At 40.9% G+C, this 23,091-nt stretch overlaps 1 protein-coding gene across 2 annotated transcripts in view; it reads left to right on the plus strand.

Annotated features, from left to right (window-relative positions):
- Rasgrp3 (RAS guanyl releasing protein 3) overlaps window positions 1–23,091 on the plus strand; it is a 95,063-nt gene that overhangs the window by 25,817 nt on the left and 46,155 nt on the right. Inside the window, exon 1 of one of the 2 annotated variants that reach the window (XM_055618328.1) lies at window positions 5,973–6,110. The exons of the other annotated variant lie outside the window; for it this stretch is intronic. The gene's annotated coding sequence lies outside the window, so the exon portion shown is untranslated. Of the gene's footprint in view, window positions 1–5,972; window positions 6,111–23,091 lie in introns of those variants that run through there. 2 annotated transcript variants of the gene reach the window in all.

A 23,091-nucleotide genomic window follows, 5' to 3' on the forward strand; every position in this document is an offset into this window, starting at 1 on the left:
AGAGAATGCTGTAAATGTCCTTTTGCTGCCCATCACACAGCCACTTCACCATGGTAACTTGCTAAACATCCATTTGCAGTTGATAATATTTAGAAGCTATTCTTTTTGTTTGCTTGTGTTTTGAGACAAGGCTTCTTTTTATAGCCCTGGGTATCCCAGAACTATCTCTGTAGGCCAGACTGGCCTTGAACTCACAGAGATCCAGCCACCTCTGCCTCCCGGGTGCTGGGAATAAAGACATATGCCGCCACCACCACCTGGCTAAAGAAGCTATTCTTATGATGCCAATAGTTAAACTCTCAAATGTAAGAAAGATAACTAGATCGCTGTGCCTTGAGGCTAGTAGGCCTAACTAGATGAACAAGTCTTCTGTGGCTTCAAAGATAACCTCTGCGGCTACCAGAGTGATGGAGTGATGTGCAGGGCTTAGAGTCAGAGTGGCAATCTGGGATTACATCCTCATTCTTTAGACTGCTTGAAAGTCATGAGTAGGCTAAATAACCTCTACAGAAATCATCTGGGAGTGATAACAGCATCTCCCTAGAGCTTTGCAATGAGAATAAACTTTGTACAGCAGTTAGCAGGGATTATATTACAATATTAACATAGTACATGCATATTAATATATTATAATTGATATTATAATTACTTATTCTTGTATACGGACCTCTATGTGTTGCTCTTTATTCACAAGGAATTTACGTTCAGAGATTTTTGTCTCATTTTGATGCTCTTCAGTAGATTGAATGCAGATTCCTTTTCTAATCATTTGTTGACAATGGTTGTTTTGTGCAAGGGCAATGAAACTAAAAATCTTACCTCTGAACACATAGAAAACAATTCTTTCTTTTTTAGAAGAGGAATGTAGCTAGCACAGCTCTTACGATGAGTTCACCATGATCGGGTACTTGCTTTAATTTCACATAGTTGGAAGGGAAGAAAGGAGGGGTCAAGCAAAAGGAACAGAGAAAGTGTCCCCAGGATTCTTAGACAAATGTTGAAGCTAAAAGAAATACGGGGTGGGGGGGGTGGAGTGGGGTGGAAAGTAAGGGCGAGGGCTGGCTGAACAGAGCAATGCTGAATGCAAAGTCACAACGCATGTCAAGGCCTCAAGCCAACAGCAGATGGTGTGTCAGCAACTCAGGGCAGCTTGTGTGGAGGTTGGTACAAGGCAGGGAGCCCCTGGCAAGGAAGAGGGTGCTTTCTGTCCCCAGGTACAAGATGGGAATTTAGGAACTCTCCCACTGTAGACACAAAGCTCAAGACGGTACCCCGGAAGCAGAATCTGGGGTGCTCAGGCCAGACCACTGTTTCTCCCCTCTTCTCATGTTCGTGGAACCTACCGGTTTCATCACGTCTAGCAATTCCCTGTCACATATTCCTCCCTAAGACTTGCAGGTGATCGAATTGACACATATGCAGCTGTGTTAACGAACTTCCAAGGTTTGCCCCCAACCCCCCCCACTCTCTGTTCTTTTTTTCCCAATCCTTTTTCTTGTCAGTGGCTTTCTCCTCTTTGTGTAAATGCTGAATGAACACATGTATCTTTTAGATTACTTCCCCTCTCTTGTAGTTTTGCTTCATTCATTCATTCGAGAATTTTATTTATTTATTTATTTATTTATTTATTTATTTATTTATTTACCTATTTATTTCTCTATCTATCTATCTATCTGTCTGTCTGTCTGTCTGTCTATTTATTTATTTATTTATTTATTTATTTATTTATTTATTTATTTATTTATTTATTTATTTATGGGAGAAGTCTCATATATCCTAGACTGGCCTTGAACTCCCCATGTAGCTGAAGATAGCCTAGAACTTCCGGATCTCCTGCTTCAAGCTCCCAAGTGTTGGGGTTACAGGTGTACTCTGGTTCAGGCCAGCTCTCTACCAACCTAGCTAAATCCTCTGCCTCAGTTTCCCTTGTCTCATTTTTTTTAGAAGATCTTGAATTAAAAACAAACAAACAAACCATGGTGTGGTGGTCAGTAATAAGTGAACTCAGCTCTCAGAGATACTCAGACAGACATAAACTGTCTAAAATTTTTGATATTTGTTTTAGGCTTTTTCCTATGTTCACATACATTCTCTTGGAAAAGTGAGGTTGGGATGGAGAAACTTTTGGGATATTATTTTCACTTACCCAACACCAAACATTTCCCAGGTTAAAGATAAGCAAGAACATCGTTCTTCTGTGACCGTTAGCTAGCCCTGTGTCCTGTGAAGGGACTGCCACCGAGGTAGCCTCCTCCAGCACTCAGACACAGCCACACAGTTATGCAATCCACAGTCTTTCCTTGGAGTATATTCTTAGAACAGGAACTGGTGAGTAAAAGGGAAATCACATTTTAAAGAGTGTTTGCCTCACATTACAAAATTAGCTCCTTCACACGTTGTACCAGTTACTTTTTTTTTTTTGAGAAAGGGTTTTTCTGTGTAGCCCTGGCTGTCCAGACTGGCCTTGAAACTCAGAGTATCTGATTACTCAGTATCTGCCTACCTCTGCCTCTGCCTCCTGAGTGCTGGGATTAAAAGCAACCACTGCCCGGCTTATCAGTTACATTCTTGAGTGCAGACTAGTGGAGTTTTTATTTTTTAAACCTTCTAACATTGGAAATTATCATTTTTTTCATTTTTGTCAAGTTTATAGATAACAAATGATAACTTATTTTCATTTAATTTGTCCTTTGTAATGAATCTGATTTTTTTTTTTCACATTCATATTGGCCATTCACATTTATTCTTTTGTGAAATATTTACTGATATCCTCTGCCCAGCTATTACGTATTAATACTGTTTGTATATTAAAGCTATTTATCACTTACCTGTATGCTTCTCTTTTTAAATATCATTTAGATATTTGTGATTTTACTTCAGTTATGATGAAGCAATAGTTAATACACAGAAATTTTATCTACCTTTTGAATATTTTAATTTTTTCATTATGGCCTAGGGTCTTGTGACCATGATTGAAATATTTTTATGATGATTAAAGAATTTAATCATGATTAAAATAATTTTCAGGTTATGAAAACAATCATTTTCTGCAAGTTTTTGTTCCACAGCAGAGAGAAACAGAGGGAGAAGGAGAGCTGGAGAAAAGCATAACAAATAAACAGGGGCGTATGGCAAACAGTGCCTGTCAAAGTTCTCATAATTTCTGGATACTTAAAATTGCCCCTGACAGGCTTCAATCATAGCTAAAATATGAAAGAGGCATTGAGGTCATGAACGGGGATTTCTAGAAGCAAGTCAATCAGCATGTATGATGCATGTTAGAAAACAGGAATAAGGAAGATTGTTTTCAATTCAGGGTTAGGTAGAAAGGGAGGCCACATATGAGGCTGAGGAAAGATGCAGTAAGATTTTCAGCACACCCCAGGAGCCGCTTAGTCAGTTGGGTCAAATACAGACAAAAGCTCAAGTAAAATAAGAGCAAAAGCATGTCCATTGCTCTTGGGGTAAGCAGTGTTGGTGAAGCAGGAAAAGCCAGACCTCAAGCAGACTGAGCCTTTAGTGAGATCCGAGACGACGACGGCGACGACGACGGGAAGACAAGAATTTCTTCTCCAGAAACTTAATTGTTAAGAAAGACTGAGCTGTGATAGTAAGAGCATCACATCGGAAAGATCGTTGTTAAGATGCAATAGCCATGTGAGTGGGCACAGCTTGATGGTGAGAAAGATGTACTGAGTGGGAGCCGTGTGGAGCTCCCCCACGCTGTGTAGGTGGCGTGCATAGAGAGAGTCAGGAAGCATCGGTGGGAGGGGAGCCAGAAAGAGGCAAGACTTTGGAGTTGAAGGAAATGGTGGGCCCCTGTGGGTGAGGTGGTTAGAAAAGTGCTCTTGAGGGCTGGAGAGATGGCTCAGAGGTTAAGAGCACTGGTTGCTCTTTCAGAGGTCCTGAGTTCAAATTTTCAGCATCTATATGGTGGCCCATAACTATCTATTATGAGATCTGGTGCCCTCTTCTGCATATATGCAGAGAGTATACAGAATAATAATAAGAATAATAATTACATATATATGTAAATATATATATGTAAATATATATATATATATCAGTTCTCTCTTTCCTTTGCAAGGCTGTAAGATGACATCACTATAGAGCTGTCAGTCACCTGACTAGACTCAGAGTAGAAAGAGCCAATATCTTGTTCTCCAAACTGACATTTTGCTTCCTACGTACGTCAGGGTCTGCCCTTGGCTGTAAATAGAATTGGCGAAGAATCTCTCTATTGTTTTTTTTATTTTTATTCTTTTGTTAGTCACTGAATAGTTTCCAGAAGTCTCTCCTTCCTTAACTATGTGGTGTATAACGGATTATCAGAATAATCAACCTAGTCAGCTGTAGATGAAGTGACTGGTGAGTGTCATCGGGTCCAGGAGCTTCTGTTTCTGTAAACATGGAATATAAATAAACCACAGAAGAATTTCAGATGATTAGCAGGCTTCCTTTTCTGTTTGGGAATAGAGTTTGAGTCATCGACACAGGCGTGAAAAGGCCTCTGGAAACGCCATGTTTCAGGGCATTGCATCCCCAGATTTGGAGTATGTTTCTATTGCTGACATTAAGCTTTCACTGATAGGTTTTGATATCTCTGGTGTTTTCTATTTATACTATGGGCTTTCATAACTAAATAAAAAAATTAAACCTGAGAAACTGGCCGCCACCACCTTCTTCTTCTTCTTCTTCTTCTTCTTCTTCTTCTTCTTCTTCTTCTTCTTCTTCTTCTTCTCCCTTCCTTTTTTTCTTATATTATCTTTTTTACAGAGAGAAATTTCTGCTTTAATTTTCACCACAAAAAGTGTAAGATGAACCCCATTTTGGAAGGTTGGCCATACATGCTCCCACACTAAGAGAGTTTGCGCTCTTTAAAAATCAAGGCTGGCAGTGAAACAGGCTAATTATGACCCAGAAATTCCCTGGAGGACATCCTTTCCGTAGTCTTTTCCAAATAAGCTGACTCTCAGCCCGATCTCCACTCTTTCTTGAAAGGTAAGTTCCAACGGAGTTTTAGGAAGCGTCACCTTAATATTCCAAGAAGTCAGAGACTCAAGGTCTTGCACCTAAAGCCACATGCTCCAAGGGTTTTCTCAGGAAGGAAAGCTAGGGAGGGTGAGGCAGAAAAATAAACTCGGGTGGAAAGGATTAATCCAACACCATGGGCAAGACAGCCTGCAGCCACTGTGTGTGGACACAGAAGCTGCACCTGTCCCAGCTTCCCAGAACACAGAGTGGCCAACAGCGCACCTGTCAACTGGTCATTTCTCTTTCCAGTCACCCTGGCTGACAATCTCAACTGCTCTGTGGTTCCCCAGAATGTCGACAGCGATGCAATAGGCAACTATGTAGAAGTGAGGTTTGAGGCCACACGAAATCATTTCCACTGGCTGTTTCCACAGAACTGCATGAGATCTTCCTTCACCCCTCTGGACTTGTCCCTAGCCATCTCTGGCTGCAGCAGCCCTCGCTTTGGAGGGGTATGCCAGGTGGAAGTGGGCACACGATTAAGCAGTCTTAGAGGGCTAAGGTTTGCCTTCCTTGGGACAGTCCTCTTAGTTTGTGGAGAGCTACACACACCAGAGTCTGGAGTTCTGAGAAAATGAAACCAAGCTGAGTGATGTGCTCTAATGGCACCTGACCTATAAAGCAACTTCCACCTGCTGGCTGAACTCCTGGTTCCCTTTTCTTGCTGACTAGACGCCCTAGAGAAAACTTAAGTGAGACGGGAGAGTGGTGATTTTCAGCCTCCCCACCCCCACACAAAGGCAGTTAGCTTTCTGTTTGTAGTGACCTGCCCTCTGCGGTGTGACTTATCAGCTCTTGGGCCATTTGTCTCCTAAAGAAAACAAATGGTGGAATGCACTGCCTTGCATGCTAATGAAGTGGCTGAGCCAACCCACAGCTTAGGAGAAGGTTTGCCAATGGGGAGAATAATGATCTTCAGTTTCTGACCTCCTGGCACTGAGCGGTGTTTATCAGGAGGTGCATATGACTGGTTAAGACACACAGCCTGGCTCGAAGGGAACAGCTGCTGGTGGCATGCCTCACACTTGGCAGCTAGACAGGCCGAGTGCTGGTGTGAGGAAGACAAAATTATCCCAGTAAGTAACCAGAGACGTTGGGGTGTGTGTGTGTGTGTTTGGTGTGTGTGCACGCACTCGCCTGAGTCTGTGTGTATGCATGGGTTTCAAGCTACCACCAACTTTTTATTTCGTGTTGATTTTGGTACCCTGTGACACTGTAGGAAGGCATTTGATTTGTGCTTGTTAATTTGTGTTTTTACCAACTTTTTAAGAATGTGTTCTTTTTAGCTACTGTGTCTTCCAACTTTGAGAATGAAAGACTGGATTCCTTCCTGTCTAGCAAATGAGTTGACTTCTAGTTATCCAGAATTTCTGGGTTCATAGCCAGGATTTAAATCACAAAGTAGTGAACTGGTAAATAGGAGCTGGTGGTCGGACTCTTGCTAATGTTTTACTACTGAAACTTGAAAGCATAGTTGTTGAAAATATCTGGTGAGTTAATGGTATAATTGCCTTGACCATTCCTAGTCAATTCTGAAAAAAAAAAAAAGATTTATGTAACATGTGTAAGATTCTGTAAAACATACTTCTAAATTGAATGCTCAGCTCTATGCTTTTCTTCTGTAAGCTCACTCACTCTCATGGCTTTAAAGCTAACACTTTGAGTTGTCGTGGGTCCTTCTTATTCTAGTCTCTCTGTAGTGATCTTTGTGACGTGAGTTATAAAAGCGTTCAGTGACTAGCTTGCTCTGCAGAAATCAGCAAAGTGGGCAGGACGGTGAGACTAAGCTGTTTGTTCAGGGACACTTAACCCTTGTGGAGGAAAGGGTAGGCAGAAGCCTGATTGATGACGTAGCTTCTAAAAGTGGCAGTTCTCTGAATCAGAGCTGCAGAGAAATGCCCAGGCAGCTTCCTTTTCTGGATTGCTGGGACAATCCTGAAGGAGCAGAGAGGGACGGGGTTCGTTTGGAGTCACATGAGCTGGCGTTTTGTTTGAGGTGAGAGTAGGATACTATGAGTCCAAGATGACTGATGGATGGTCCTCCTGGCTCAAATCATTCGATTTGCTTACAACTGTTGCTTCAGGGCACACTCTGTCATCTTCACCCCTACTGTGCTCCATTGTCTGTGAAGATAGAATGAAAATAGTGCAGGGTGGGGCAGTTCTGTCACACTGTCTCTCGGCACAGCTGATCTTGAATATCTCATCAGCTTTCCATGGTCTACAGGGTGGGGGGTGAGGGTAGGTGACAAGAAAAGGCTACTCTGGCACCAGAAATTCTTTCCACTCTTTTCCTTATAATGTGGAAGAAACTGCAAAATCTTGAGTGCCCAGGGAGAAAAAATTGCTCCAATTTTTTGTTCCTCTTTATGCCATTTTGTGGGGTCCTGGAGTCAGCCTGTATCTTTTCTGTGACTTCCTTGTCTCCCTTCAGAGGGCTGCTGTTGCCTGGGCCATTCATGAGAGTTCGTGTTTAGTAGAGTTCACATTTTCTATAGATTAACAATGGGGGGTGGGGGACCCAAACAAAGCTCTCCAGTGAGGTCATGTCTCCAGAATGATAGCCCTCCCATATAAAATGCAATGTCTATTGAATTGTTGGCTGAGGACTGTTCTCTGTTGAGACAACAGATGTATGATAACATCTAGGGATACTGTGGAGCCCAGCGGTACAGCAGTTGCCTGGCATCCATGAGGCCCTGGGTATACACTTCCTACCCACCAAGCATATACACAGGGGTGTCTAAGTGGGACTCAGTGTCTTTTTGATCGTCCAACTGCCGAAATTTTGAACACCCACAGAGTTTGAACAATGCAGTGATACCCCAACTTTTGAAAGTATTAATAGAAAAATAATTTAAAAATCATTAATTTTACATGCAAATAATATATACCATAGTGTCAAAGATCTGGATATAAAATTGTACAATGTTGAGTTTAACATAGACAATTTGAAGATGGGGAATCTGCAGTACTACTGTAGTGACAGTAGAACATCAAGAAGCAAAGTGTATGCTTTTTATGCATTTACCGTACCAAATGATGTACACAGATGTACATCTTTTCATAGAATATGCATGGTAATGCCACTAGGAGTTCATGTCTTGCCAGTCCTTGGCTCATGGTACCACTACTTAACAATTTTCTCAACTGTATAATGGTGTAAAAGTGACAGGAATTCAGTGGAAACTGTGCTTCGAATCTTGAATCCATAGCTTTGTCTGATCTGGCTGTTTATTGGTCCTTCTTTTTTTGACATGCTGGGTAGCATTGTGAGCTACATCTCTCAATTAGCCAGCCAACCAGAAGGGCAAACAACTGGAACACTCCAGGGCACCTTGTTGCTAAGTTGCTTTGCTTTATTGAGTGCATTTAACTGGGTTAGACTCTTGGTCCATGTACATTTTTCAAAAGGTGGGATTTGTGTGTAATCACCACCATTTGAAGATCCCATCAATTGCAAACAAGAGTGTTTCTGTTCCAATACTATCAGATACACAATATTTGTGGGCAATGGCCTTCTAAAGTCTCCACAAAAGGAAGGGCTAGTTCCCTCTGTGACAGTTTCAATCTAGACTCCAAAGGAGCACTGACTGGCAGTGTACTATTTTTCTTGTTGAAAACCAGTTCACAGTGAAGACTTTCGTGTTGGTAAGTCCAGCCCTGAGATTTTTGTTATTAACCTGGAATGTTCACCGACGCTTTCCCTTATGGCTTTTCCATCATTTATTTTCTTCTGAGACTACTTTTCTTTGGAGGATAGCCACCTTTATCCATGCTGGCTTGGTACTGGAAAAACTATTTTCAGATCTGTTCGTATGGTTCAACCTAGAAGGCTGGTGCTTGTTCAAGTAGGTTGGTTTTTTCTGTTTATTTTTTCTTAGTCATAAAAACAGCACAATCCTTCACTCTGATACTCTCAAAATATCACCCATTAAGTGGTCCAATATAAATACCACTAATATCGATACTACACCATCACCCAGTTAAAAAAAATTGTTAAGTTAAAGTACCATGAGCCAAGGACTGGCTCAAAGGCACGTAGCATATGCTATGCATATTCTATGAAAATATATATACCTCTGCACACCATTTGATATATTAAATGCACAATAATTATCACAGCTGTGCATGTGTGATTACACTTGTGTCTGAAGAGTACAGCATGAAATAGGTCCCATGGCAGGGGACTGGCTAAGAGTGGAAGGCGGAGATCTGATGGCTGTTACATGTGTCATTTTGCTATGAGTCACTCTCATCTTACAGTTTGCTTTGCTATGCATCTAGACACAGGCTGTCTCACTTGCCAACTGGGAACCTGTGCTTCTTCTGGGTCATCAGTCAGGCTGAGCCTTTACAGAAAGCTATTTCTTGAACATTTTCACAAATTTCATCTGCATTTCTATATCCATTCCCTTGGTTAAATGTCAAAACTGTAAATGAGCAAGAGGCTTTGTGTAATACATAAGGAACAGGGGGAGTAGGAACGTTTTCATTCAGTCTGGAGGAACATTGAGTAAATAAGCCTTACATGGGAGGGTACCTTGAGATCAAACTATTTATAGGAAGAAAAGACAAATTTTAATCTTTAGTTTTAGTCACCCAATCCCTCTAAAAGTAAGTCCACCAAAATAGTAGCTCTCAGTGTCTTCTTCTAAACCAGAACACTGAGAATTAGCTCCAATGGGAATTAGAGTTTTTCCTTAGTGTCCTTAGATGATAAGTTTTCAGGACTTCACAAACACCAGGCGTGATCCATATGTCCATGACCCCATATTCAATGGCACGGGGTATGATATACCCTATGTTGATCTTCCTTTCTATGTGTCTTAAATCATCAGTGTCTTACTTGGAGATGTGACTTAAGATTGTTTTTCTGTATTGCTTAAAGACTAATGAAAAGGGCAAAGGAGTTGTACATGCTCAATACAGATACCATAATTTTGAAAAACATGCTTTAAATTCTTGGTTGGTTGCATTTCATAAAACCATGAGGATATGAAGAATCTGATCTTTGATGGAAATTGCTTTTTTTTTTCCCCTAAGGGAATCATATAATTCATTGAGTGCTAGTCAGACACACAAAGAATGGACTCAGAATTTTGACATCATTCTTAAAGCATATTCGAGCTGGAATGCAGCAAAATCAAATTCTTGCTTAATTTCTTGGATGTCTTACAATAGGGAATGGAATTCTGTGATGCAGAGCAATGTGTATCTTGCCAGATTGTATGCCTTAAAGACACCTGTTCTCAAAGAGCTAGCCCTATGCTCCCTTCTTTCCCTTCGTGTCCGTTGCTCATTTACAAGAGGAGTTAGCCGTTGGGGTGGCATATTCTCACTGTTTTATGGAACCTGAGGTCCTGGGCGCTCTATTCTTTCAGGGGGTCTTTGTCCTTTCACAGCCTGTAGCATGTAATGTCAGTGTGCTTTGATCTTTGGCTTCACCTAATTTGCAGCAATTTCATGAAGGCCTGTGGGCATCATTACTGTTGTTTACGGAGAAGAGACCGAGAATGAAAAAGTGTAAGCAACTTGTCCATAGTCATAGAAAAGGTAGGTGTCAGAATTCTACATAGAGTATATAGACTATTGGCCCCGAATCCCAGGAATTTCTCTTGGTTTATGCTGTCATCCGGGAAAAACTAGTGTCAACTCCATCATCACCGTGCACATTTCGAACTGTCTTTTGTAATGAAAAGGGTTGTAACTTGTCATTATCATCTGTTATGCATTGTATTATAATTATGCGTTATAGTTATGCACTGGTTTACCTCTCGTAGACTGCTGGGGGATACATATTGTGGATGGTATTAAAGAAGGTTATGAGCAGTTGACTTCAGAAGTGAGGCCATCTCAGTCACGGACACAAAAAAATCTTGGCTTCAGATAATATTTGTAATGGAATTTAGCCATGATTTTTGCCTTTGTTGTGGTTAGGTTGGAGTCTTAACAATGACAGCACAACGTAACGTCAGCTTTAAGGGAGTTTGTTTCTGCGATATAATAAGTTAGTTATATAATTAATTGATTACATTTTCAAAAATTCAGTCTGTTCTCTTGCATGCATCCTCCTTGCCTAACAAAAGCACTGGCAACTCTTGGGAGTTCCGCTGGTCACAACACTCACATCCAGGGAGCAGGAGTGCATTCTGCCATGTTATTATTTCCGTCTGTGTAGTCATTCTCTCCCTCTGAAGAATCTTAGCTTAGTAGACTAATTGAGTCTCTCTGCTGTTGGTCAGTTTTCCGGTATGTTCATTATTTATTGGCTAACACCATTATCAGCACACTGGTCAGATCATAAAACTGATGTGATGTCCAGTGCTTGTGAGTGCAGCTGTACACAGTAATAGCCCGGCGGAACATACGTGCAAAGCATTTTGCAATAAAAGTTATTATAATAACCTTTGTAATGTGACTACTTAAGATTGCTTTCTTTGAACTAAAGGAAAGTCTTGAAAAACATTAATTCATGAACTGATCCAAAAGGTATTTTTCACCTTTAGTGGCTATTGTGACAACCAGAATTTTCTGCACCTCCCAAGAACATATGAGTGAACATTTTTAAAAGCAAAAAGACAGTGAAATGGCTGGTTGTAGGTGTCATGGATTTTATTTTTGTCAGTGGAATCCAAATAAATGTAAATCTTGATGCCCCTACTATAAGAGAAGGATTTCATTCAAGTCTATTTAGTGACACGATTCAGGCAGCTGCAGCTATCTATACCAGTATCTTTTAACCTTCTGTTTAGTAGAATTGGCACTTTTATTTTCTGAAGGCTTCCTTATTTCCCAAATAAGGAATGTTGTCACATCTTTTCCCTTAAAGAGGTGAACCGTCACCACCCCGTAAGATATCATTATTATTACATTGATTTGCTTTAGGATTATAAACATAGCCAGAGTTTTAATTAAGAACATGTTTCTGGTACAACCTTACAGAGAACTACCAATGGGGAATAAAAATAACATGTGGTAGTTTATATCAATTCCCAGGGTTCCTTTTTAGTTATTGTTTTCCCATTGATTAATTTTTTCAAACCCGCAGACAAGTAACTTCACTAGAGAGTACATAAGTGATTTTAATTGCCTTTCTTTTTTCCTGTCTGGGACATTTGTAATGTGGCAGAGACCTAAGCCACTAGCCTGAAGGGAAATTGATGAGCGAGAAATGGACTTAGACACAGTCATCTGTCAATGGCAGAGTCCACCTCCAACTGGACAAAACGGCTCAGTCACTTCTCTACTCCACAATCCAAACTGCTTTGGACACCAGAATTCCTTGGTGTCCTCTGTATAAATCAGCATCGGAAGGCACATGAGAGAGCTGCGTCTAGAAAACTGCATATTCAGGCCCCTGTTGCACAACACTTTCGACCTGGAATCAAGGACACAGGGAGAAATATGTCCTTTCCCAGGCATACTGTAGCAACTCGCACTGTGAGGGATGCTCTTTCTCAAATTTCAGGTTAATGCAGACTCCTGGAGCTCAGGAATACTCAAGAGGTTTAAGCAGTTTTAAATTGAAGAACCGAGCACATCCATGTTTGGTTCTGAGCTACTCACACTGCAAGTTCGATTTGAATGAACATTGGAGTCTGCTCAGGTCTCAGTTCTGCTTTCTCAGAGTAGAAAGTATTTCTGTGGCATGGGCAGTGGGCGTTCTGAAGGGTGCTTCTGCAGGTTTCTCCGTGGCACTCACTCCGCAGCCACTCCTGATTCTGAGAGGTCTCTGCTTCTGTCTGGGTCTCCTTTGTAGTAAGTATTTAAACTGTTCCTGCTGTGGGAAGGGGAAAGAAAATAACCTTTACTTTCACCTCACTGGAAAAGTGGACACCATTGTGAGGACTATACTTTAAGAGAAGAAAGCAAGCTTCAGGAAAGTTAAGTGCTCTGCATTTTAAAAGGCCACCTCAGATGAGATTCTAGCTGGAAGCAACGCCCAAGCATTTTTAACATAATGGTGCCATCTCTCATTCTCATTAAAACCGATGCTGTCTATGGAGAGGGCAGCCACTGTACAGTGAAAACCGCTGGCTTTCCATGCAACTGATGCTGCATCAGGACCGGTGCGTATGTCATCTCTATTAGTAGACTTTTACAAGACAGAGAAGCAGCCTTAGTTTCTGTGGATTCACAGCTGCACTCCAAGTCTCCTTTTAGTTCCTACCCAGAACATACTCGTTCAGTATTCATTACTGAAGTGTTGTCTCAACTGTGGTCGTCGGTCTTCGCGCAGGGTGGTCCTGTAGAACTCAGCTCCTGGCAACACGCAAGCATCATTATACAATCTTTGATGATGACAAGTAGAAAAATGGTCACGACTGTAGGACTAGCAGATTCGCCAAAAGTGACAGTTCCCTGAGAGCTGTATTTAAGTTTTATAAGACATGACATAACATTGGCACTGAGAGGGACAGTCATACTCACTCATAGAAAATGTTTCTGTTGTAGATAGCTAGAAGGGCCAAACAGAGCTAGGAACAAAATCAATATAAGATATCTCAGGACACTTCATCTTTGTATTAAAAACAACCAGAGAAACTTCTTTCAACCTCTCTTTGGAAGTTGCAAGAGCTTTGACTTAGCCAGTGATGGTGATATTGAATAAGATGTAAGAACTGAGGACCAGTCTATCCAGCTATAAGAATTAGTGAAATACATCATGCATGAAACTCATCTTGAATATTGTCTCATGCCAAGCTTATGGAAGACAGATGAATTTAGAACTTAATAAATTTAGAAAGTTATTTGGACCTTTAGTTCCTAAATTTAGAAATATTATTAAATCTGAAACTTTTAAGGGCTTAATAAGTACAGTCCAGTTTAGCAGTCCCCTCATGCAGAAGTCATAAAGAGAATTTTAAAAATCTAAAACTTTTTTTCATACAAGATGATTCATTTTGTATTTTAAAACATCAAGCATGGATAATTATATGGACTATCCCCCCCCCCAAGAATTTTAACCAACTTGTTAATCATGCATGAATTGTAAAGTATTGCAGTAAGCACATTGATATGCAAGTATATATGTTTATGAAGTAGTGTTCCACAGAGAACTATTATACTCCAGGAAACTGAGATAACTCTATCAGGCTGAGCCAAAAAAAATTTCCTGGACTTGATGACATTTGAGGTGGAGTAAAAACAAGCAAGCAGATAATAACAACATCATCATCATCAACAACAAGAGTAAGCTGTTACTGTTGAGAAGAAAATGGGAGTATTTTCAAAAAGTCTGTTCTAGGGATTACAAATAACTCAATAGAGCTGAATCATAGAGCGGGGCATATAAAGAAGGGCTTGAAAAGACATGCTTATAGCTGGCCAAAAATAGTGTTTGCTCTTCCGAAATATTGAGATATAGTTGGGAGTTATTTAAAGCTCACAAAAGAACAAAACTTTTTCAGAAGAGTGAAATAGAAGGATTAGAAGTTTAAGGCCAACTTGGGCAACTTTGTAAGATCTTGTCTCAAAATGAAGACAAAAACAGAAATAAAACAAACAAACAAAAATCCAAACACAAAACCCAAGTTTTTCTTCTGGAATATTTGAATATATACAAAAGTAAACAAAATAACATAATAAATTCCCATGTTTTCATCACACATCTTTAAGATCTTTTACTTTTCAATGCTGTTTATATCTCCACCTATATTCTCCTCTTCCCTTCTTTAGTCTTTACTTATTAGCTCAGTGGGAAAAGGCACTTGCTGCTACCTTTGGGACCCACAGGGTGGAAGGAGAGAACTGACTCCCATAAGTTGCCCTCTCCACGCGTGCACCGCGGCACAGGTGTGTACACGCACACACATATGCACATACTAACATGTGCTAAACAAAGAAAAAGAGCAGAAACACACGCACCCATTGTTTGATTTTGAGACAGCGTCTCTCTATATAGTCCTGGCTGTCCTGGTTCTCACTATGTAGACCAGGGTGGTTTTGAACTCAGATATATGCCTACCTCTGCCTGTGGAGTATTGGGATTAAAGATGTGCACCATCATGCCCAGCTTGAAAGAAAGAAATTTAATAAAATTTTAAAAAATCATTACCAAATCATGGCAAACAGGCAGGAAATGGCATCTAAAATTCAAGGGAAAAGGAACCACCTGGACAGACTGAAAATGAAGGACTTGTGCTGGGTGGGCTGAACAGTTACAAAATTCAATGGCTACTCTAAAAGGTACATGGCTTGTTCACCAGATCTCAAATGCTAGAACTTTGAAAGAGGTGAACTTCAAATAATAAATATTATAAAAGTGAATGATGAATAATAAAAAAACAATGAATAATACAAAATTATATGATGGAAATGTTCAAAGAAACTAAAACGCTGAAAGAATTGGAGAGCGAACACCCAAAGGTTGCTCAGTGAATTCAACAACAGTGTTCTGTGTTTGTTCCTTGCCCATCAGTCCACGTATCTGTTCTGCTATCTTGCCCAGCGGTGTTTTGTTTGCAAAATAAAGTCCAGACAGCTACATACTTTACTGCCAAGCAACTCATCGGACACATCATTAATAAGAGTACGATATTATGTAGGATCTGTGCTTTTCAAAGAGAGGTTCAACTTATCTGTGTTTGTTTTCTCTAAAGGAAAGTTGTTGATTCCAGAAAGATAAATATAACTTGTTGTTGGTTCTTTCAAGGTAGTTATAAAGACAAAACAAACAAACAAACAACAAACAAAAACACAAAATAACAAAAACAAAGAAAAACCCTTGAAATGGCTGGAAAACCTGTTAATCTTGAAGAATTGCCCTACTTGTGGTGGTGCTCAACCTGTGGGTCATGACCCCTTAGGGTGTCCCATAGTATATATCCTGCATATCAGATGTTTACATTATGGTTCATAACGGTAGCAAAATCACAGTTATGAAGTAGCTGTGGGGTAGTTTTATGGTTGGGTGTCACCTCACTAAGAGGCACTGGATTAAAGGGTAGCAGCATTAGGAAAGTTGAGAACCGCTGCTTTTAAGGCATTGTCAGACGTGGGCTTGGCAAAGCCATGTTCCTCTCAATGAATATAAATCTAATTTGAATGTGAAGCTGCTGACACCTAGAACGGTGCGCTTGTTGCTCTTAAATGAAGGGGCCAGTGCTAGAACAAGCCAGCTCCAACCCCTTCACAGTGAGCATCCCTCCACCTCTCCCAGCCCTGTAGATGCAGCAACATAGATGGTTTGTAGGTGAAAGAGTGCCAAACACATCCCCTACAAGGTCACCAGAGTGTGTGCAACGGGACCAGCTGTGCAACAGAAAAGGAGAGAAAAAGGTTCCTACATGAAAGAACTCTATTCACAGACAGAAAACAAATCACTGTATTCATGCTTATTCTCTGCCTCCCTCCAAAATGGCCTGAAACAAATTGCATTGTGACATAAAAAAAAAAAAAAAATTACCTATGTAATTAGAACTACTAAAAAAACCAAAAACCCAAAACCAAATTATTTCAGTTACTAGGGCGGGACCAAGATCAGACTTAAAAAAGTTAAACTTTTACCTTAAAGAGCTCCACATGCTCCCTCCACCCCCCCCAATACTGTCAAATGGTGAGTGGGACTGAAGAAGGAGGATGCATTAGGGAGAAGATGCTGTGCATTTGGAAGACCCCAGAGCTGGGGAGGGGGCAGATGGGAGCCCAGAAGCACAGGATCTGGGTCAGGGAGCAGTGCTGTGCCTGCCTTTCTCTAACTCTGGCTCAATGAATGGTAGAGTCAGTGTTTAGGCCACACAGGGAGTGCTTGCTCTTGTTCTGCCTGGCATGTAGCTCTTCCACAGGGTTCCGTCTCACTGGGAAGGCCGACTATCCAAGCTGTCCCTGCCTGATGTGGGCAGAATTTAGAGACAGGACTGAAGCAAACTGCAATTTCCAGATAAGTTAGTTTGAATTCTGACAGATCAGGAGGTTCCCCCAATAGCTAGTGGTTCAATGTCATAGCAACAAATGGACAGACAGGGGTAGGATACCAGCCTGAGAGCTACAGAACCAGTAGTTTGTGCCAGAACCTACTTTGAGTTCTTCAGAGGCTCACCCCTAATTACCTGTCTTCAAGCTTTTAGGAAACTCCCAGGAGAGCTTCAGCTTCTCGGAGTCCATTAGCTAGAGACAGTGGACATTTACTAAAGCCCCCACTTCCACTTTAGATTGCTGAAATAAAAACTTACTTTGACGAGGAGAGGTAACAAGGTCAAGATAACCTCTGCAAAATCAAAGAGTTACACTTCCTTGATGTCAGACCAGTGAGCAGAAATTCCGTGACTGTTAGCAGATTGCCAAACATCTCTCTATAGCTAAATGACAAGTGGACTGCTTCGTGGTAGAAAATCCACACATCCATCACTAGGTGCTTTACTTCAAAATCAGCTCGCTTCGGCATGCATTCTGAACCTCAGAGACACTCCCACCCCTATGCAAACCTGAGTTCTAAACGCTTACTACAGTGGGCTCTTTTTCTTTTGGCCACTATACTCATTGCTTACACATGGGCCAATCATTACCATTTTGTCTATATGAATCTTCTTTTAGAATAAGAATGCCAACCTCAAAAAGACCCCTTGAAAAATGGAAATGCACCTTGTGTCTCCCATTGCTGTAGTCTCCTTCTGAATTAGAGTATAGTTTCCAGGATAAACCCAAAACATTAGCAGAAAACTTGAATGAACAGGAAGACGAAACTGGATGGTAGAAGCCCAAGCCTGCAGCTGCCCCGACCAGTAAACAACCTTCTGTTCTTTCTGGTTTCTCTTCTTAGAGTAATAAACAACCACAAAGGAAGACTACCAGCTCAGCTTCTCCAGCCAGTATTTACTTGTGACTTTATTTTTTTTTTCAAGAGCTACAAATGACACACAGGAAACTATTCTGAAAAGCCCACAGTGGGGAGCGTGTGTGACTTCCATGGGCCTACATGGAGAAGTCAGATATTCTTAGTTGTTAGGAGCAACAGGAAGAGAAAGCAGGGCAGAGTGTAACACTATATAAGTGTACAGTACTGAAGGTGTTTGTCTCTGAGATTGGGGAGGCACAGTTTTTAGAGGTAGTTCAAGTCAATAGACATTTATCTTTTCTTAATCTTTTTACAATATACTAAAGGAAATGCTGGGAAGGTATAGACCCACATGATTCATTAGTGAACACCATCGTGCCATCACTTCTTTGCAGGTGTATGTGTGTGTGGTGGAAGCATGCGTGTGCATGCGCAGATGGATGTGTTTGTGTGTGTGAAGACAGGATCTACCATTGAATGAGGAGTGAATCTAGATACCCAGGTTGCCTGGGGGATCTGTTGTCTCTTCCTCAGCAACACTGGGGTTACAGGTGGGCTGCCATGGGCATGCTGATCTGAACTCTGGGTTTTTTGTTTTGTTTTGTTTGGGGAGTGGGTTAAGGCAGTTTCTCTGTAGCCTTGGCTGTCCTGGACTTGCTTTGTAGACCAGGGTGGCCTCAAACTCACAATGATCCGCCTGCCTCTGCCTTTCTGAGTGCTGTGATTACAGAGCATCCAGCTCTGAACTCTAGTTTTTATGCTTGTGTGCCAACTGCTTTATCCATTGAACTCTCTTTCATCTGAGAATTTATTATGAAAGAAAAAAAAACCCCACAGAAATATGAGGGAATTGTAAACTTCATAGTAATATACACATTTAAGGATAATTTGAGTGAAAATAAATAATACCTTGTTAGCCTAATGACTCTCTCTCGACAGATGTGCAAAAGTCCCCAAACCTGCTTTGGGCACAGGTGGAAGATAGAATTTGTTTTGCGCTTGAGTAAGCACAGTAGCCACCTTGTCTTCCCTGGTAACTAATCTACATGGAGGACCATTCTCAGCCTCTTCACAGTGAAAGGTCCTCCTTTGCATTTGAATCTGAGCGGTCAGAGGACCACCCAGTGGGGCCCTCTGAGATGGGGGCTGGCAAAGAAATGTTAACAGCAAGCTGGCACCAGTTCTCTTCCTAAAACTACCAAAAAAGGAAAAGCACATCACTGAATAAGTGACATTCGGTCTCAGCCTCAGGGGACTACAGAAAGTAGTGAAGATTTAGGGAGCCTGAGAGAGACTTGTTGGTTAGCTCAATCAAATATTGCCTCATGGTTGGCAAACCTAGTAACAGGGAGATCTGATTTTCCTACAAGAATCAAGAAAACTAGATATTAAAGTGGAAGTTGGGTTTGTGTATGATTTTACACGTAGCTGAAATTTTCTTTTGAAAAAATTAAATGCCAGCAGCACCAATAAATAATGCTATGAGCTGTGTCATTTCAGGAGACCTCCATTTTGCAATCTGTAGATGGAGGTAGAATTGATTTTCCTACACGATCGTCACTGTAGAGAAGACACAGAGACTTGCAGTTAGTTGTCTATCATTAGATAGGCTTTCTCAGATAAGAGGGAAAACGTGCAAAGAGAAAGGCGTTTGTGAGCAGTATTCATGATGTCGTTATAGGGGTGTGTTCTTGCAGTTCACTGCTGTCACGTTAGAGACAGAGTTTGGGGTGATTATGTAAAGCAGGCTTGTGGTTTTGGACCTGCAAGCACAGCTGAGAGAGACATTGCTGATGTCATGCTCATGGCATTCCAACAGTGTTCTTGTCATCCACATAGGCCTCAGTTAAAAACTCGGTGGAATGATTTGGATATGGCCCGTGTTACAGCAAAGGTGCAGATTTATAGAGTGCAAAAATATGTAGGTGGTTGGCTTTTCTTCCTCTGTTATGAAGGTAATGACTGCTTTCTCCAAAAGCCAAACATTAAATTTTACGAAAGAAACTACCATGATAGAAAATTACCTTGCTAGGCATTGTGGCACAGATCTGTACTTGCCAGCACTTAAAAAGGACTTAAAGCAGGAACATTTAAAAGAAAGAAAGAAAGACAAAACAATGACAGCACATTTATTTACAATACATACAATGTGTACATTCAGATCTCAAGAATTTCTTAATTTTCGTATGTAGAGACAGTTCCAGGCATTTTGGTATTTTTCCTAGTCATTGAACTTTCTTATGTGTGTGTTGTATTCCTGTGTATGACTGGCAGGCATGTATGTGCTATGCCACACTTGCACAGGCCATCGGACCAGTCTTTTGCCTTCCACTTGTTTGAGACTCCTGTTTGCAGCTATGTACCCAGGCTAGCTGGCCTATGGGCTACCTGGATTCTCCTGTTCCTGCCTCGTGTTTCACTGTAGGAACAACAGGGGCTTTTGATACCACCCTTGGCTTTGTGTGGGCTCTGGGGATCCAAACTTAGGTCCTTACGCTTGTGTGGCAAATACTTTACTCACTGAGCCATCTCCCAATCCTGTGTTTTTTCTGAAACAATGAAGGAATGTAGTACCAAATTAATGAGATGTTTAAGCATTTTAATTTGTATTTTTTTTCAGTTTTAATCGCACAAATACACATTACTTGTGTTACATTTAGTAGTGAGGAATTATCTTTTTAACTAAAATTCTGGTGAATACCGAATGTGTGATTAGTAAAATAGATAAACAAAAAGATCAATAAATACATGCTCGCTTTCTTTCTATTTCTTTCTTGCTCGCTCGCTTGCTTGCTTTCCTTTCTTTTTTTGAGACATGGTCTCTCTGTGTAACCCTGGCTGTCCTGGAACTCTCTATGTAGACCAGGATGGCCTTGAAGTCACAGAATTACCTGCCACTGCCTCCAGAGTGCTAGGCCTAAAAGCAGGTGCTACTCAGCTTGAAGTACATGCTCTGTCCCCTGGGCTATGAACCAGAAGCTAACACTTAAACAGAGCTGCTGTAAATGAGATAGTGTGATAAGATACAACTGGCAACAGCCAGCTATTGTGGAACCCTGCATGCCTGTAAAATCCCCACAGATTACCACAGAAACTGTTGTGTTCTGGTTCTAAATTTACTACCCTTGGTTTCAGTTACTATTTCAAGCCTTCAAAAATCCTTATTACGACTAGCAGATCCATTCACAGGATTTTCAGTGAAGAGAGTACACTGTCCGCACTCAGACATGGTTTCAGGGATGTTAGTCACTGGTAAGCATTATTCCTGGAATCGATAGTGAACTTTGATCGAGACAAATGGAGAAAGAAAAGGAGAGGGAGAAGTGAAGGCAGGTCCTCATGAAGTACCAGGGTGTTAGAGGAGACCAGGAAACGGGCAGAATGACACCCGTGGGCTGGGTCACGAAAGGAATTAATGAATGGGAATTTAGTCAAGTGTGAGCACTTTGAGATGACTGAAGCTATCACACAATGTCCCCTGTGCTGTGCCAGTGGCTGACTCAGGCCTTGAGACCAACACCTCCTGCTTGTCTCCCCTCTCTATTGGAGCCAAATGGTTCTCTCTAAATGATCACAGGACACCCTATTTAAAAATCTTTGCTCAGTTCTCTATTGTGTTACATAGCTCTAAGGTCTTTTCCATGGCATGCAAAACCTTTCATAAATAGCCTCTTACCCCAGGCCAAACCCTTACCCCAGGATGACCCCTTAACCCAGATCTACCCCTTACCTCAGGTCTACTCCTTACCCCAGATTGATTGAAAACCTCCCTCTGCTCCTCTGAAAATGACCTTCTTTTTCATAGTCCCCATGCTTGCAACATTGTTATTTACTGTTTTTAGAAGTGCTGTTCTACCCCTGACATGTTTTAATCTGACAATAACATACACACTTTTCAACAATTCTCCACCCCTCAGAACCTTGCAGACAGACTTTGGCACTCCATGAACTGATTTCCTCTCAGTTTTGTGTGATTTATACTGCTGACTGGATCTGTTTTCCTAGGAGAACCAGACTGCACTTTTTGAGACCCCCTACCCAGAAGTGTGTCTGATATCTTTATGTGGTTATTTTTCTCTGCCAATAGGTTCTTTGCTCTTCCAACATGACCTTTAAACTTCAGATTTGTTTCTCCTTCTTCCTATTTTTTGCTCTCCTCTGTTTGTTACTTCATGAAAAGCTAGCTTCCTTTCCTTCTAGCATTCTTTCCCTGTCTTTTTAGGTTACAAGTCACCATTAGATTCCTGGCTCTAGGAAGTGGATGGTTTTGGAAGCTAACCATACCAGCCCATGCTACCAACCTCTAAATCAGTGCTTCTCAATCTATGGGTAGATGGTCCTTTGGGAGTCGCATATCAGAACGCCTGCATAGAAGATATTTACATTATGATTTATAACAGTAGCAACATTGCAGTTACAAAGTAGCAACAAAAATAATTTTATGGTTGGCAGTCACCACAACATGAGAAACTGTATTAAAAGGTCGTAGCATTAGGAAGGTTGAAAACTATGGCTCTAAAACGCTTGAGAAACCCAAAATTTTTTTGTGGTATGTTGACAGATCTCCCTCTAAAGCCTCCTCATCCTCTTGTATGTAAATATGTTGTTAATGTATTCATAATGGTGTCCTAAGGGGAAACTATATTCTAAATTCCAGAATACTACTTTGCAAATTCAGTTGGGAACGTTTCACAACTTCGGAGCTTCTTCATTTTGAAATCACGTGGTTCAGTGCTCTCAAACCTTTTCTCAAATGAGTTCTTCTGTTCTGGTGAGGCAGGTGGAGCGACTTCTTTCCTGTTGGATGATAACAGTGAACATTATAGAAATTGAATGGGACCAATGGTACTGCAGAGTGTTCCAGTAACTTAGGCTTTCTTTTCTGTAGGTCTGTGCTGTGAATCAGGCATAAGCAAGTTAGTTGCTGTCTTGGATATAAGGATGAGCAGTGTCGCAGCCTCTTGAGATTTTTTTTTTCCTTTTAGAAAAAGACAGAGAAACCCTATTTTGGAAAAAAGAAAATAAAAACAGAAGAAATATTTGTGGTAGGATAAACATTTGAAATTAAAAAGAGAACAGCAGTGTCGTTAAGAGGAGCTCTCCAGTTGGTTGCTTCAAGCTGTGTAAATGAAACTAAAAGCAAAGAAAGAATTTGAAAGACACTTTTTTTTTAAGGTTCTTATGTTTGGCTTTTAGTCAGTTCCAATAAAAAGTCTAGCTCCAAATCCCTGATTCAGAAGCAATTTAAACTGAGATTTTTGCCATCTCATAAAAGAGTA

Source organism: Psammomys obesus, unplaced genomic scaffold, assembly GCF_907164565.1.
Source record: "Psammomys obesus unplaced genomic scaffold, mPsaObe1.curated_primary_1811, whole genome shotgun sequence".
Classification (NCBI taxonomy): Eukaryota; Metazoa; Chordata; class Mammalia; order Rodentia; family Muridae; genus Psammomys; species Psammomys obesus.